Source organism: Manis javanica, chromosome 8, assembly GCF_040802235.1.
Source record: "Manis javanica isolate MJ-LG chromosome 8, MJ_LKY, whole genome shotgun sequence".
NCBI lineage: Eukaryota > Metazoa > Chordata > Mammalia > Pholidota > Manidae > Manis > Manis javanica.
In genome coordinates this window covers 89220420-89235878 of record NC_133163.1, presented here as the reverse complement: position 1 = coordinate 89235878, position 15459 = coordinate 89220420, and the positions used below count along the sequence as shown (strand labels likewise).

The following is a 15459-nucleotide window of genomic DNA, read 5'->3' as shown; positions in this document are numbered from 1 at the left end:
AATGTAGTATAAATAAACATATAAAAGAGAGGATCAGAAGATCCAAATTGGGGTTTTTTGTTCTTTGGGTTTTTGGGTTATGTACTTTTAAAGAAAACTTGCAAAATAGCCTCTACCAAGATTGAAGAAGAAAAAAGAAGGGAGGAAGGCACTAATAACAAATTAGGAATGGAAATGTGACTGTAACTAAAAGTATTGTAGATACGCAAAAGGTGAGTATTTTAAATAACTTTATGACACTATATTTTAAAACTTAGTTGAAATAGTTAGATTCCTAGGAAAATATGTCTCACCAAAACTGATTTGAAAAAGATAGCCCATTTAAAAAACAAGTCAGCAATTACAATTTTTTTGGCAAAGAAAACATCAAACGGTTTTACCAGCAAGTTCTGCCACATATTCAAGAAACAAGTAATTTCAATTACTTAAACAAATCTTCTGGAGACTAGGAAAAGGGGAAGTGATCCTCATCTTATTTCATGAAGCTGGACTCAACACTGATGCCAACACTGGACAAGGCAAGGATGAGAAAGGAAAATCACTAGCCAATCTTTCTCATGAACAGAGATGGAAAAATCTTGAACAAAATATTTGCCAACTAAATCCAAATATGAAAAGGACTGTGCGTCATGGTCAAGTTGAGCTCATCCTAGGAACCATCCTCTGCAGTAACATGAAGGAAAGAACTATATGGACAAAGATGCAGGGCCGTGGAAGACTAGTGTTAAAAGTCTGTGAAAGTTCTCTTCTGATTGCTTTATCTTTTTCCCCCATTGAATTAAGAAAGAATGTAATTGAGTGAACATGCAGATGGAGGAGCAAGTCTTGGAAATTTGAAGAGAAAGAAGGTATGAAATAGTCTAGGAGCATGAAAGAGTGAATGGGATATACTGGGAATCCCTTGAAACTCATCAGAGATTTGTGGTCATGAATTTAAAGAGCATTTACCAGAGACCCCAGCTTGTACAGTACAGGGGAAAAAAGGTCTATGTATTAGGAAAGAATAAACAAAATATTACTACTTGTAAATGATGTTGTTATTCTTACAGAAAATCCAAAAGAGAGTACAACATAAATATATGAAAGTTCCATTTCCAAGTAACAACAGCAAATAGTTGGAAATGTAATCTTAAATAAGATCCTATTAAATATATATGCATATATATATACTATATATACTTACCCTGCTGTAAACCTAACAAAAATATGGATTTTTGTGGAAAAATGTAAAACTTTATTGAATAATATTAGAGAAGAACTAAATAAAGGGATGATATAACATTTTCATGAATAGGAAGAATCAATATCAAAAAGAGGTCAGTTCATCCCCAAGCTGATGTATAAATTGAATGTAACTCTAACTAGAACCCTATAGAGAAATGTTCTTGGTAGAAAGGCAAGATATAGATCCTACCAGAAATGAAGATTTGTTTTCATGCTATAACAGTTAAAGGGATGTGGTTCTACTCCAGGGATAGGCAAATAGATGAACAGAATAGAAGAGAAAGTTAGACTTACACATATATGAAATCTTATATAACAGATCTCTGAAAAAAGGAAGGCACAATTCAAAAGATGGTGCTGAAACAACTAGATAACCATATTAAAAAAATTAAAATTAATATCCTACATTATATCTTACATAAAACCATCCTCATAAAGACTTAAATGTAAAATGTCATTAAAAAAAGATATATATATATAGGAAAATAGATCATTTTTATGACATTGAAATAGAATGTTTTCCTAAATAAGATGGATACTGCATCTTAAGGGAAATATTTGGGTTCACTAAAATTAAGTTTTTCTATATGATAACATATCTGAGACTCAGCATCCAGTATAGTTGAATCAGGAGCATAAGATAAGAAAAATTTAAATAGGCTATAATTTTAGCTATGTTACAAATTGTTGTATGATAGAGTTATATGTACAATAGAAATGTTTTTTTGCCTTCTTTTGGCAAGATTTTGTGTTCCAAAAGGCAATATGTTAGAGACAAAGGAGAGTTATGCTTGGTAACAGTTGAGCACTAGACATAGAGATGACTTATTCATTGAGAATACAAATTAAGGAAGTTAGATCTAGACCATGAGCACAGGCAGCTGAGAACTAAAGGAGAAGATGGCTTTTAAAGAACAGCCAAACAGAAATGGACAGATGATAAGCTGAATATGAATGGATGGAAAATAAATCCAGGAGGGATTGGTCAACTCTTTATTCAAGCTGTCTTCCTCTGCATTTCCTAACTTCTCACAGCCGATGCCCCCAGGTACAAATCCATCGAAGGTCAATTCATGGAAGTTCCTGCAATAATTCTAGCAACGGCAGAAAAGTTCATCTTAGCTCACCATCCCTCAAGGCTTGGATTTAAACCATTCACCCAGCCATGGCTAATGGGTTCATATTTGGCTCCCTAGAGTCACCTCCACTGCTCAGACCCAGGACCCAGCCAGCCACACTCTAATTATATTAACCTCTAAAATGGAGACCACCCTTCTCTCTACCATGTCTCTTCCCACCGCCACTGTGTTGCTTTGACTAGCTTCTAAGTAGTGGTAGCCATGTCTCCCTATCACATCTGGAGCCCTGCTGCCCGACCTGCCCTCTGCCTAGGGCTGAAGCCAGCCTCCTCTCTTACTGTCAGTGTACCTTCTAGATCCTCTTAACTATCCCCATTGTCTCATTATGAAGGAAATACTTCTTGTCAAGGGGAGAACTTAATATGAGGAGGAATACATTTAAGCGGAAAGGAGAGTCTACATCTCTGAGATAATGTCCCCATCTAGCAGTGATAGAATTCATAGATCCCAACACTCCACCTCTCTTACCCTAGTCCCAGAACACCCTGTTACCTGCCAAGAGAACTCATTATTCAGATACAAGATATTTAGCTGGGATCAAGAATCCTGATTCAAGCATTAGGAGGTATGGATGCAGTACACCACAGCTGACTCAACTAGACAACTTCAGAGTTAAAATGTCTCACCTTGTATGTCTGCAAGCTAGCTGCCAGCTCATCAGGACCAGTTATAAGAGGGAGAAACATTTTCCAAAAGCTTTTCTAAGGTTCACATGGCTAGCTGCCCTTACTTGTTCTCCTGAGTACTCAGGGAACTGGGAGCCACAAAACCTAGCTGGGACCACTTCAGTGACTGGTTGCCCGGGGAAAATGATGTTGTGAAAAGGTAAAAGGAAATAATGAAAACCAGCTGAGTCTTCATGGAAGCCTTACCCTGGGTCTATACTAAATAACTTGAATTTTCCAAAATATTAATTATTCTCCAGGCTCATAGCCAAAGGCAGTATCTTAAGAGCCTGAAATGACCCTCACCAATTAAGTGAACTAAGCAAAATCTGACTGCTTGCTATGAGCTGGATCCTCCTCCTTTATTCTTCCCATCCTGCGGTCCAGTGTCCCCATTTGATCTGCCAAAGCAAATCCCATATTGTGTCATCCTACAGGGCTCTGCCTTCTCCAAGCAACACTTTAAGATTTGGACCATCTCTTCCCTCCTCTCAAAATTTACCAGGCCCAAGTTTTCTTTATTGAGTTCATTAATTTCAACAAAACTTTTTTGGGTCCTTACTCTGCCCCAGGCACTATACTGTTTTTTTCCAAAGTATAAAACAATAATTTAAGTATTTCCCTTGTTCTCAGGAACTAAAATAGTTCTGTTTCCCAAGGTACATGTGAAAGTTTACCTAAAATCTTCATCTCTACTAATGTATTATTAATTATTTCAAGGCTTATGTATTTCACCAGGATTTTTATTTATTTCTGTGTTATACCACTTGATGGTTCTGTTTGGAAACTATGGAACTCTGAAGTACTGTGGGATGTGGGGCTGAAATACAATAATTAGTGATATCTAGTAATTAGCTGGAAATTCAAATAGAGATTTTAAAGGAAAGTCAGCCCTGAATATGAGAAAGAATGTGGCTATATTGGCAGAGAGAAAGGCTGAGAGCTCTATCCTGGTAACATACAACACTTAATGCGTACAAAGAAATTCAAAGAAGCAAATTCAAAGAATATGAGGAAGAAAGAGTGCCAGTCACAGGAGAATCATGAGTACAGTTTTAAGACTTTAAGTCATCAGTACCCCCAGGTAATAACAATGCCCTCCAACTATCTTGGGCACACAGGCTTTACTTCCCTCAAATTATGCCCCATAAGCAAACAACCACCTAATTAAGAAGTGAGTTGAGCCTGCATATGTGCTTCATAATGCGGACGTGACCCAGGGTTCAGGATTCCGGAATGGGCTAGAGGGACTCACCAGGGAACTAGGCATTAGGGCCAGGGCTGGGTTAGCTCCGTGCTGGGACTTGGGATTTCAGTTGTTGGCTGCAAATGTGTGCCACTTGCCCATGGAATGTTACAGTTCTCCCACCTGCCCTCAGCTCATAACACAGGTCACAATTTACTGAAGCTTCACAGTGTGTTTCTGTGGTTGTTTGGAATCAGAAGCACAGAGCTGCAGGATAACTATACAAGATTTAAAGAGATTTCTGAAGTTCAGGCTTCTCATTCTACACAGGAGGAAGCTGAGTCCGAAGATAATTAGTTTGGCCGGGTTTGCATAGCTGTTTAGCATAGTGGATAAGCAAACAGGCTTTGGACTCAGAATATCTGGGAACCTTAAGCAGTGTGCTGAGGGCAGATCCCCCAAAGTCACTGTGTCTCAGTTAACTCCTCTTTAAAATGGAATGAAAATAATATCTACATTACACATTACTTATAATATGAATGAGGTAATGAATGCAAAGCTCTTAGTATAGCGAGTAGCATCTGGTGGCTCAGCTTACTCTGAAAGCCAAGTCTGACTTGGACTAGAGCTCTTGCCTGAACCACGCTCCCTCCCTTTTACAGAAATTAGAAATGTTCATACAGGGGCATTGCACATGTACAAACTCATCACTATAGCACAAGATTTATGCATTCATTTCTTTAACAAATATCAGTTGGGCATCTGTGTACTGTGCTCATATACAAAACCTGTTCTCTTCCCACTAAGGAGAGAGAAGATTGTGCCTTATGGTAACCAGGGGGAAGGTAGATTTGCATAGAGTGAAAAGAGTAGGGGGAGCTGAGAGGGAAAGAGACAAGATGGGAGATTCTTGCCATAACCTAGGCATGAAGCATTAAGGTCCTCAGTGGCCATGGTGGGAATGGGAGTTTAGGAAAAGGACAAAGCAACAGGGAGGAGCTGGGGACTTATGCTAACATGTTATTATGTTATTATAATTATTGTAATGTGTCTACAAAATCTTTGTTTTTATGTGTTTCAGACAAGCAATTTGCTTCCAGAATTCCAAAATGAAGCCAGTTGGTACTCCATACTCAAGGAAATGTCACTTTCTGCTAGTGCATAAAACAGAACAGGTAATGCACATTAGATCTCTTGTCCAGGGTCTCTCACGTACTGGGGGAAGGCCCGCAGGTACTAGTGCCAGGGCTCCAGAAATGGGAAATGTGTAGCCAGATCTAAGGGCATCTGTCTTCCCTACCAACTTCATTGAAGGCATGACAGATCTGGTTTAGATGGGAATAAACTGAAAAAACCAGGGCCCAGCAAACAGACGAGTGTTTGTCTTTTGCAGGAATGCGTGTTTGGCTCTGGGGGCTGCGGTTGTCCATTAGAATCCACACTCGGTAAAGTTGCAGCAGGAAGGGGCTCAGACAACACCCTGAGTTCCTCAGTCTCTGCAGGCTTAGCTCTATGCGCCAGGATTCCAGCCTAAAACATGGTCATGCTAACAGCACCAGGCAGAAATATCCACTGGTCCATTAACACTTCCCACCTAAACATAGCCCATGCCGGCCACCCTGTCCCTCTTATGGCCCTGTCTTTCCCCTCCAGGCCTGTTCTCCTCCCCGGGGAAGGGAGAATGGTTAGCAACTTTCAGCAACTAAAACCAACACCAAAGTTTGCCAACATTAAACTCTGCTTCACAGCTAAATGGACCATAAACTTTCAGGACCTGGAACAAAACTGCAATTCAACCCCCTCCTACAGGTGCTGTGGGCACAAAGACTCACAGTATATTTTGCCCTGGAAAACAGTCTCAAATTATTTTTGTAAAAAAAAGTTGCCTGGTAAAAGGTTTCATCTTGTGCTTAGAAAAATAAGCCCAGAGGCAATGCAGCCCCCTTTCCACTCTCACTTCCCTGTATTGCCCCAGGAAGGTCCTCCCCCACCTGGAAGCCTGAAGTAGATGCTAGAGAAGTGGGACATCTTCTCCTAGGTTTTCAGAAGAGCATCCAGGGTGAGGCGCACACCGACCCGCAGTTCCTGCCAGCCTGCTGTCCACCACCTTCTGAAGGCTCACAGCCATGATACAATCACATTAGTGGAAAGCACGGGCCTGAGAGCCAGAGGGCTGGGCTCTGGCTCTGACTCACCATCATTTCCTCTGTGACCTTGGCATGTCATTTCACCTCTCAGCTCTCACATTCCTCATCCAGAAACCTCAAAATTTGGACTCAGGTCCCTTCTAGCCCTGAAATTCTGTATGGGAGTGGCACAGGTCATCAGATACATTTTTTTGTTCAAACCAGCAAAGATGTGTGACTACACGGGGTAGCTATTAGTAAGACTGTGCTGGGGAACCACAGTCCTCAGAGCCCCCCTCCAGGGGCTGCTCAGAAAGCTCCACTGGCCCATTCACTTACTACAGCCTTTGTACCCCAGAGTCCAAAGTCCTCAGAGAGTCCCGTACCTTTCACCCACTCTGCAGGTGCTTCTCACCCATACTCTTCCTTCTTCACACTCACACTGCGCTGTGGGCTCGTCATGCTCCGAGCTAACGTGGCAGCAAGGCAGAGGGATCGAGAGCCACATCTCGGTCTCACAGGGCATGGATTTAAAGTTTCTCAGTTTACCATGTGTTTTCAGGCAACTTACTTAAACTCTCTGAAGGACAGGTTTTCAAATGTTTCTTAACTGCAATTCATAGTAAGACATACATTTAATATAGTATTCTAGCATATATACACACTCTCAAAAAATGAGACAAACATTTAATGAAATAATACTTATCATTCTGTTTTAAGCACTTTGATTCTATTCCATATAACTTTTGTAAACACTAGTCATGGCCCATTAGGTCGATTCCATGATCTATTCATGGGTTGAGACCACAACTTACTCTGCTCAAAGCTTTAGTTTCCTCATCTATAAAACAAGAATAATATTATCTTTCTCATAGAGTTGTTATGAAGATTGACTAAAATGTTCATTTAAAAGTAGTTTGGCTTGGAACATGATAATTACTCAGTGGATATTTGATATTATTATTACTTGAGGCAGGGCATTGGTAGGAAATCAATCTTGTCATACTTCAAGTCCAAGAGGCATACGGTTACTATGCCTCCCTTGAACCTGATTCAAATGGATTTCCCCATGGGGTGCACATAACATTAAACAAGTCTGAACTTAAACTTCCGTCATGGATGTAGTTGTGTGAGTCCGTGATGCTTGCAGCAGTGAGGTGCCACACCCGAGGAAGGAGGAGAAAACAGTGGAAAGGGCCTGGGTCTGAATGATATTATTGAATTGCTGAACCAATCCTGGAACATGTACCTCAATTTTTCTTTTTATTTAAATCAGTAAAATCCTCTAGTATTTAAACTTCAGTTTTGTGCATACCAGGTGACAACCTCCCATGATACCCCTTCACTCACCAGCAGGAAGTGGCCCAACATTTAAATTGCCCCTTGACCCTTGAGAATGGGCATTCCCTAAACCCCCACCCTGGAGTTCAAGAGTCTGAAACCACAAAGATACCCCACAGTTGAGAATTATATTTGTTTTTTTCTAGACATTCTTCCTTTCTGTCTCGCCTGCAGGGCCCATAAGAACAAAAGGAACACCTCAGACCTCTCAGTTAGCCATGGTCAACCTTGCCAGTGCACTCCTGCCAGAGACCAATAGGGGCTGCAGGCCCCACCTCCTCTCTCAGAGGAGGTGTCCCTGGCTCCCTCAGATGCAGACGGCTCAGGGAACTTAAGCCACGATGAGGAGAGGCCCTGTTTCAAGATGCAGGGCTAGGCCCGCTCTGGCCAGCATTCATTGGATAAGAGAGAAGACAACTTAAAAATTCTCCTGTGTTGCTTGCCTCAGAAGGCAAGTAGCTTACTGGCTGGCTGATTTTACAAATACGTTTAGTTAAGGGTTCCAAAGGACTGCAACCAGCAAGGTGTCATAACACTAAGGACAAGGAGAAATGTGATTTGCACCCTCCTGTGCCCTTAGTAGTCATTTTCCAGGTCTAGATGAAGTTTGCACATGACAATGAGTGGTACCTGAAGGCTGGTCTTGGCACAGAATGTGAACAGATGACATTTTATGTCCTGAACCTTCCAACTGAATCACTGGTGATCCTTGCCACTGATTCCAGCCAAGGAAGTCCAAATGTAGTCTGAAATCTTTCTTTCCCTTTTGCTATAAACTTTCCCCCAGTTTAGTCAAACTGCGTGATATGCCAGCTCAGTAATTCTGACAGCCACATGCTGAATTTTGATTCAGTTTCCAAATAATGAAGACAGAGAGAATGAGTTCAATGAAATATGGCCAGATTAGAATAACCAATTTGGTATTACAGGAGAAGAATTCAGGCTGAATCTAAGGTAAGTGCTTAGCCCAGGGTCCTGCAGTGGGCATATGGTATTAAGTTGTTTTTTAAAAGGTGCACTTTAAAGTACATTTGAGAAATAAAGAAAGGGGAGATGGGAATAAATATTTATCAAGCGCCTAATATCTACTAGACATTACATATGCATTCTCTCATTTATTTTTTACAAAATACAGATAGCCTAGCTATTATTATTCCCACTCTTGAAAAATGAAAATGAGAAATAACTTACCCAAGATCATAAAGCAAGTAAATATCAGAATTAGGATTTAACACTTGGCCTTTCTCATGCAAGGGGTTCATGCTCTTTCCAACACACTACACTGGCCCCTGGGAAGAAAGAGTGGTATCAGAGAAAGTAAAGGAGAGGAAAGAAGAGAAAGGAAAAGAACCTAAAAATGAAAAACAAAGGAGGGAAAATGGGTAAAAACAAGAAATGAGAAAGAAAAAGAATGCAAAGAAAAAGAAGGTAGAGTGGCTGATGAATGCCTTGGCTTTTTAGCAGAATTTGATGATTCAGAACTTAAAGTGTGTAGTAAGCGTCACTGGATTCCCTGGGAGAAATAAGACAACTGTAGAGACAATCTTCCTGGCATCCTGAATGGAAATGCCTCCAAAGAGTCTCCCAGCTACTTGAAGCAAGAGCTGGGACCCCAAATTATCTCCTTACTCAGTCATGCCCCCTGGAAAATAAAAAAAGAAAAAGGCTGCATGGAGTTTCCAGTGGTACTAAAATGAAGATTCCTTTAGTGTACAGTTACCAGAAAGGAGGTGTTTTAGGACCTGACAATACGAGAGTTTACTCCTTCTCTGGCCTAAGCTGTGGTGCATCTTTTAGCTGCAATGAACAGATGTTTAGGACAAAACACAGGGACCAATAAAAAATGTGCTTACTATCTGTGTTGATTAGTAGTAAGCTATTTCGTCCCTAAGCTCCAAACTCAGCCTCCATTCTCAGACTCGTGATTCTGGGACTGGGCCTTTGCAAAGCACATTTCTGCTTTGCCAGCTGGATCTCCATTAATTTCCATCGATAGGGGGCAGTAGAGAGAGAGACCCGAAGTAAGGAAAGAGGAAGGGAATTTTCCCTGTTTTCTTACTGGTCTTGTCAGCATCACCCCCAACAGCAGTTAGCTCCAGTTTTCAGTTTTTCCTTCACCCCCAGAACCAGCGTCAACCCACCCCAGTGATGGCATCTGCCAATTGGCACCCCTCCCCACATTTTGAGTTCTTGCACTGAGGGTGTCTCCTCTGCGTTCCCAAGAAACCTGCTCCGGCCAGCAGGGAGAGCCCCTCCTGGTTCTGGTTTCCCACTCTGCCAGGCCCTCCTCCAAGCTTCTCCATCTCAGTGACCATAACCTCTGCCCTTTGTTGCCTCAGCCCTTAGGAGGTAGTTGCTTCCTGAAATTGCTACCTCCATGAAATCTCTGCGTTCCTCCTTTGCAAATCCCTATATTAAGTATTCTTTATTAGAAAAACTGGTGTGTGTCTGTATTCTGCACTGCCCTTTAGGTTGATTTATTATTATTATTATCCATCCAAGATAGTGCTAAGCAATATTCTGAGATTAGACTGCGTACAGCTTCTGAGGAAGGTATGACTCCTTTAGGAACTCAGAGGCGTCATTACCCATGTGGTCTTCAGCACGGACACAGAGGAGTTTGCAGGCAGTCTACTGTGAGGCTCTGAGATCACGCTATGGGATTTTTTTAAAGTGCTCTGGTTCTTTTATTAGTTTCCTCCTGGCAGTTATTAAGAGTCCAAGTTATTATTAAATTTAAACTCTCTTACCTCACATGAAAAAGACTCAATGGTGAACATAATATTTTTACTTTATTCAAGACTCTGAGGTTGAAAGATTCATTCCTGGTCTAGTCTCCAACAAGAATGTTAAACAGCGCACAATCATACAATTTCTGGACAAAGAAACACACTTCTGACAATTTTCAAATATTTCACATTCTCTTCCCTGATTGTAAAATGTACAGCTTATTTTGGGGAAGGATGCACCACTTGCTGAGGAACCATTTATGAATGCTGTTTTTCCCAAGAAAAACAAAAATTGTCATATGGCAATATTAAAGAACCCAAATTTATCAAATACTGTCAGTAGTAAGTGGGATACCTTTATTAAATTTTATTTGCATGCCCCAAAGTTTATTTTATGACCGTTGTTTAATATGTTTGTTTAAGTTAGAAAATAATTATTCTTTGGAATTTAGTCTGTCAGCTAATGTGTCAGGATATGTTATCCTGAGTGAATGGAACTTACATTTTAAAATAACCCCTGACAGGAAAGAAAACTTTAAACACAGCAAAACCAAATAAAGTCATAGAAACTTTGTGGACAACTTTGTGTCTGACCAAAAAAAAAAAAAAATGATCTGTAATTGAATGCAAAAACAATGACTACCCAAATTGTCTTCTTAAATCTCATCTTCATCCCCTCCAAAAATTTCCTCATGCCCCCTTGCAGTCCATCTCTACCTGGGCCCCTGTACCCAGGCAATGTGATCTGCTTTCTGTCACTCTGTTGTGTTATATTTTCTAGAATTCTATAGAGCTGAAATCACACAGTATGTATTTTTTTGTGTTTAGCTTCTCTCAGCATAAGGATTCTGAGGCTCATCTATGTTGTGTGTTGGGGTAGTTCATGCCATTCTGTTGCTAAGTACCGGGTAGAAGAGGAGAAGGTTGTTTTCTGACAGAATCTAGAAGAAGAAGAGGAAAGAGAGAAAAGCAAAAATGGGCAGTTCCTTCCTTCCTCTTGTTGCAGTCACACAGCCGTCACGCGGGACCAACACAGCCACGGATGTTGATTGTTTCCTTCATTTCTGCTAGCATTTTCTTTTGCTCAGCCTGGGCCCTTCCCAGATTTTGTTTGTTCGAGGCACAGAAAGAACCAAAGTGTCTGCCCTTAGGCTGTCCTTGAGGAAGCGTGGGAAGAGCTGACTTGGGAAAAAAGGACCACCTCAGTTTAGTGACTTCTTTGCAGCTGCATGTCATTATACTTTATTATAACTACATTTGCTTATCCATTAGCTCATTGATGGGCATTTGGATTATTTCCAGTGGCTGCTCTGAACATTCATGTGTAAGTCTTCATGTAGACACACATTATATATGTGGGTGGGTTTTTTTAACATCACCGTTATGTTGTTATAACCTCACTTCACACACACACACACACACACACACACACACACACACACACACACACACAAATGGATTAACCACACGTGAGGTTTAAAAACAGTGATGAAAAGTAGCAAATACTATAACTCAGAATGACTTTGTAAAATAAATAAGGGAATAGAACTTGGTAAGTAGAAGAATGGAGTTATTAATCAAATTAAGTGATGAAGGTGATGATTTTACACAAGCATTCAAACATGAAAGCGTTAGCAGGCAAAATGACAATGGATTTCCAGACACTTAATTTTATACTTGTGATCCATTTGTCCATTTACAATTTCAATCATGAGTCTGCATCAAAGCGTGACACGAAAGTGTCAAAGCTTTTGTCACATTTTTCAAATAAAAAGCTCAACAACTTTTCTATAATATCAATGGAGCTTCTTTTCTCCTTAATGGAGATTTTCTAATAAAAAATGCAAAATAATGCTCTCCTTTTCAAAATGGCTTAAGTTATTCATTAAAGGCATGGAAGAAAGAAAAACTACAGGCAGGTTTTTCACAGTTGCACACCTCATAGCAAAAATAAATAGAATTCACACTATTGATAAAAATATATAAAGCCATCCACAAAGATAATAACTATGTTCAGAAGTAAATCAGAATGAACAACTGAAAAAATTATTTTTATAAATGACTCTATTACATGTTGCCTAATATTCATGGCATACATTGTAGAAGATAATTAATTCTTGGCACATATTAGAATTATATAAAGATACAGATGTGGTAAATTTGAATCAATGCTTAGCACTATATAGGGTTTTCATATAAGGGAGAAGAATATGACACTTTGGTACACTTTCAGTCACTGAAAACCCAGACTGTAGCTGCTTGAGAAGGTGCTTCTGAATGACTGCCTGCATATTGTTTATTCACACAGAATAATCACTAGCCAAAAAAAGAAAATCCTGATCTTCATTTAGTGTTGATGGAAATTGTGAGAATATTCAACTTACAGGCACTAAATGCACTTATTTGAAAGTGCCATTCAAAGAAATGAATGCCAGATACAAATATTACTTTTTCCAAATTTAAACATTCTGCTGTTGAGGAGAAAAATACTCATACATATTTTTGAAATGAGGAATGAGATAAAGATGTTGCTTCATGACTATGCTGCCAATGAAGATAATACTGATTTGAAGGGGTCTATAGAAACAACATATCAGTGATATAATCAGTACAAGCTACCATTTAAATCTCTCTTTCAGAACCAGGATGTCAGGATTTCCAAGGTTGAAGATAAGTAGTTGGGATTTCTTTAAAAGGCCATCCAAGAGGGCAAGGGCTTGACTGTCCAGTGACTTCCCCAGAGCCTGGAGATTGCCTGCACTCTTTAGAAAACAAAGTCAATGGCTTGACTGGACCTTTCAAACACCACATCCAAATACTGCAGCAGATGGCACCTTCTTGGGCAAACACAAGCCAAGAATGTATTCCAAATCCATGGCCACTATTTCCCAGGTGGAATCATTCTACTTTTCAGTTTTGAAGAGTGGTATCTTTACCAGTCCATGATCTGAAGGACCTCTGAACTCTTCAGTGAGAAATCATCCCATAAGACTCATGAGAACCTCAGGAAGACCTAAGACTCAAGATCCGTACTCTAGCCGGACAAAACAAAATAGGAGGAAGCCCTGGGGGGAAACAAAACGAAGGAGCAGCAGCCGGCACCGGGTAGAAGAGGAGAAGGTTGTTTTCTGACAGAATCTAGAAGAAGAAGAGGAAAGAGAGAAAAGCAAAAATGGGCAGTTCCTTCCTTCCTCTTGTTGCAGTCACACAGCCGTCACGCGGGACCAACACAGCCACGGATGTTGATTGTTTCCTTCATTTCTGCTAGCATTTTCTTTTGCTCAGCCTGGGCCCTTCCCAGATTTTGTTTGTTCGAGGCACAGAAAGAACCAAAGTGTCTGCCCTTAGGCTGTCCTTGAGGAAGCGTGGGAAGAGCTGACTTGGGAAAAAAGGACCACCTCAGTTTAGTGACTTCTTTGCAGCTGCATGTCATGTGCAAGGCCCCAGGACTGTGCTTTGGATTATGGGACATTCTAAGCCCTTCCCGAAGCCATTCATTACTGTGACCAACCTGTAAACAAAGCACTTCCTAGATATGAAATACTTCAAATAATGTCCCCCCATTTTGAAGTTATAAGAATACTATAGGGGCCCACTAGTTTCCAGATTCCCAAAGAACAAAACCAGAGGGAAGATCAGACATTTAGTCCTTACTAAGTCCTTACAGTAAGCAAATGACTCACGTAGAGTCTTCTTTCCCAGAAATCTCTAAAATCAAGCTACTACGATAAAGACTATGTGGATATGGCAGAAAGCCGGTGTTTTTTCTATTTCTTCTCAGTCATGTCCTACTTTGAGTAATCTTTTCTGTGACAAAGAATAAACAGTGTAGGAGATGATTTTGGTGAGGGAGGCAATCCAACACATCTCTTCAAAACACAGGTCCTTTGCTCTTGTAAGAGCAAACGTTGGCACTGAATGTTTAGCACACATGTACTCTGATACAGCTGTGAGAGATTCTGATTCCAGATTCCCCAGCACCTAGATCTAAGAGCTGGCTTTGCAGCAGAAATCCTGGAAGGAAGGAGCAAAGGTTTATTTTCAAAGTCAAAGTTCATAGTATTATTTGGTCAGGATTTTTCATGGTAAAATGAAAAAATGTTAAGAAAAAGCCTGTCTTTTTAAACTCTCCAGTAGAGGGAGGTTATTCACTGAGCATTTCTTGAACATGCCCAGAGAGGGGATGGAAACTGTGCCCGTCTCCTCGTACCTCACCCTACGCATTTCTTCCATTTGACTTTTCCTCAGTTTTATCCTTTATAATAAACTGAGAATAGTAAGTAAACCATTTCTGAGTTCTGTTAACCATTCTAGTAAATTTTCGAACTTGGGGAGGAGGTCAAGTGAACTCCCTATAGCTGATTTGGTCAGAAGTAAAAGAAGGTTGATTTATAGCTTATTGGTCAGAAGAACAAGAGTCCTGGGACTTAAAACTGGTGTCTGAAGTGGGTGAGTCTTATGGAATGAGCCCTTACCCTGTGGGGCCTGCATCAGCTCTCAGTTACACTGACCTGATCTGTGGGATATCCCGCTGGTGTTCAGGTTGGTGGGAAACAGGTTGGAGTGGGGAAAGAACCCACACAATGTGGTGTCAGAAGCACTGTGGTCATTAGAATGCAGTTCATGGAACATCACACTTATCTGCACCTGGAGATAAGAATTAGGAAGGCTGTAGGTCAGTCTTTGAGAATGAATTGATTTGTGCCAACAGAAAAGGGACCAGCTTTGGAAAGCTGTGGAGGTATCTGGGAGCTTGTCACATTGAGGGAAGAATGGATGGGGTGGAACATAGGTGTGTGTGCCATGGGAACCTGGGGGGAGAGGCAGGGAAAGGATCTGGGAAAGAAGCAAGACTAATGCGTGAGACATGTGAAATGCCATTCGAGGGAGCATGTAAACAGAGGATGACATGAGGTCTATGATTCAGAAAATTCATCCTGACTGGATGCGTGGAAGAGCTGGAAAGGGACCATCTAAGAAACCACTATACTAATCCAGGCCAAAAAGTGTTTTTAAGTGATGAGGGCCTGAACTAAGGTAATAGTTATA

General features: G+C 40.6%; 1 protein-coding gene across 1 annotated transcript in view; it reads left to right on the top strand.

Annotated features, from left to right (window-relative positions):
* The window catches only part of LOC118972456 (uncharacterized), a 423078-nt gene extending 408196 nt beyond the window's left edge, over nucleotides 1-14882 (top strand). The window contains exons 5-6 of the transcript XR_012120654.1: nucleotides 5296-5389; nucleotides 13050-14882. The gene's annotated coding sequence lies outside the window, so the exon portion shown is untranslated. The remainder of the gene's footprint in view (nucleotides 1-5295; nucleotides 5390-13049) is intronic.
* Nucleotides 14883-15459: the final 577 nt, after the last annotated feature.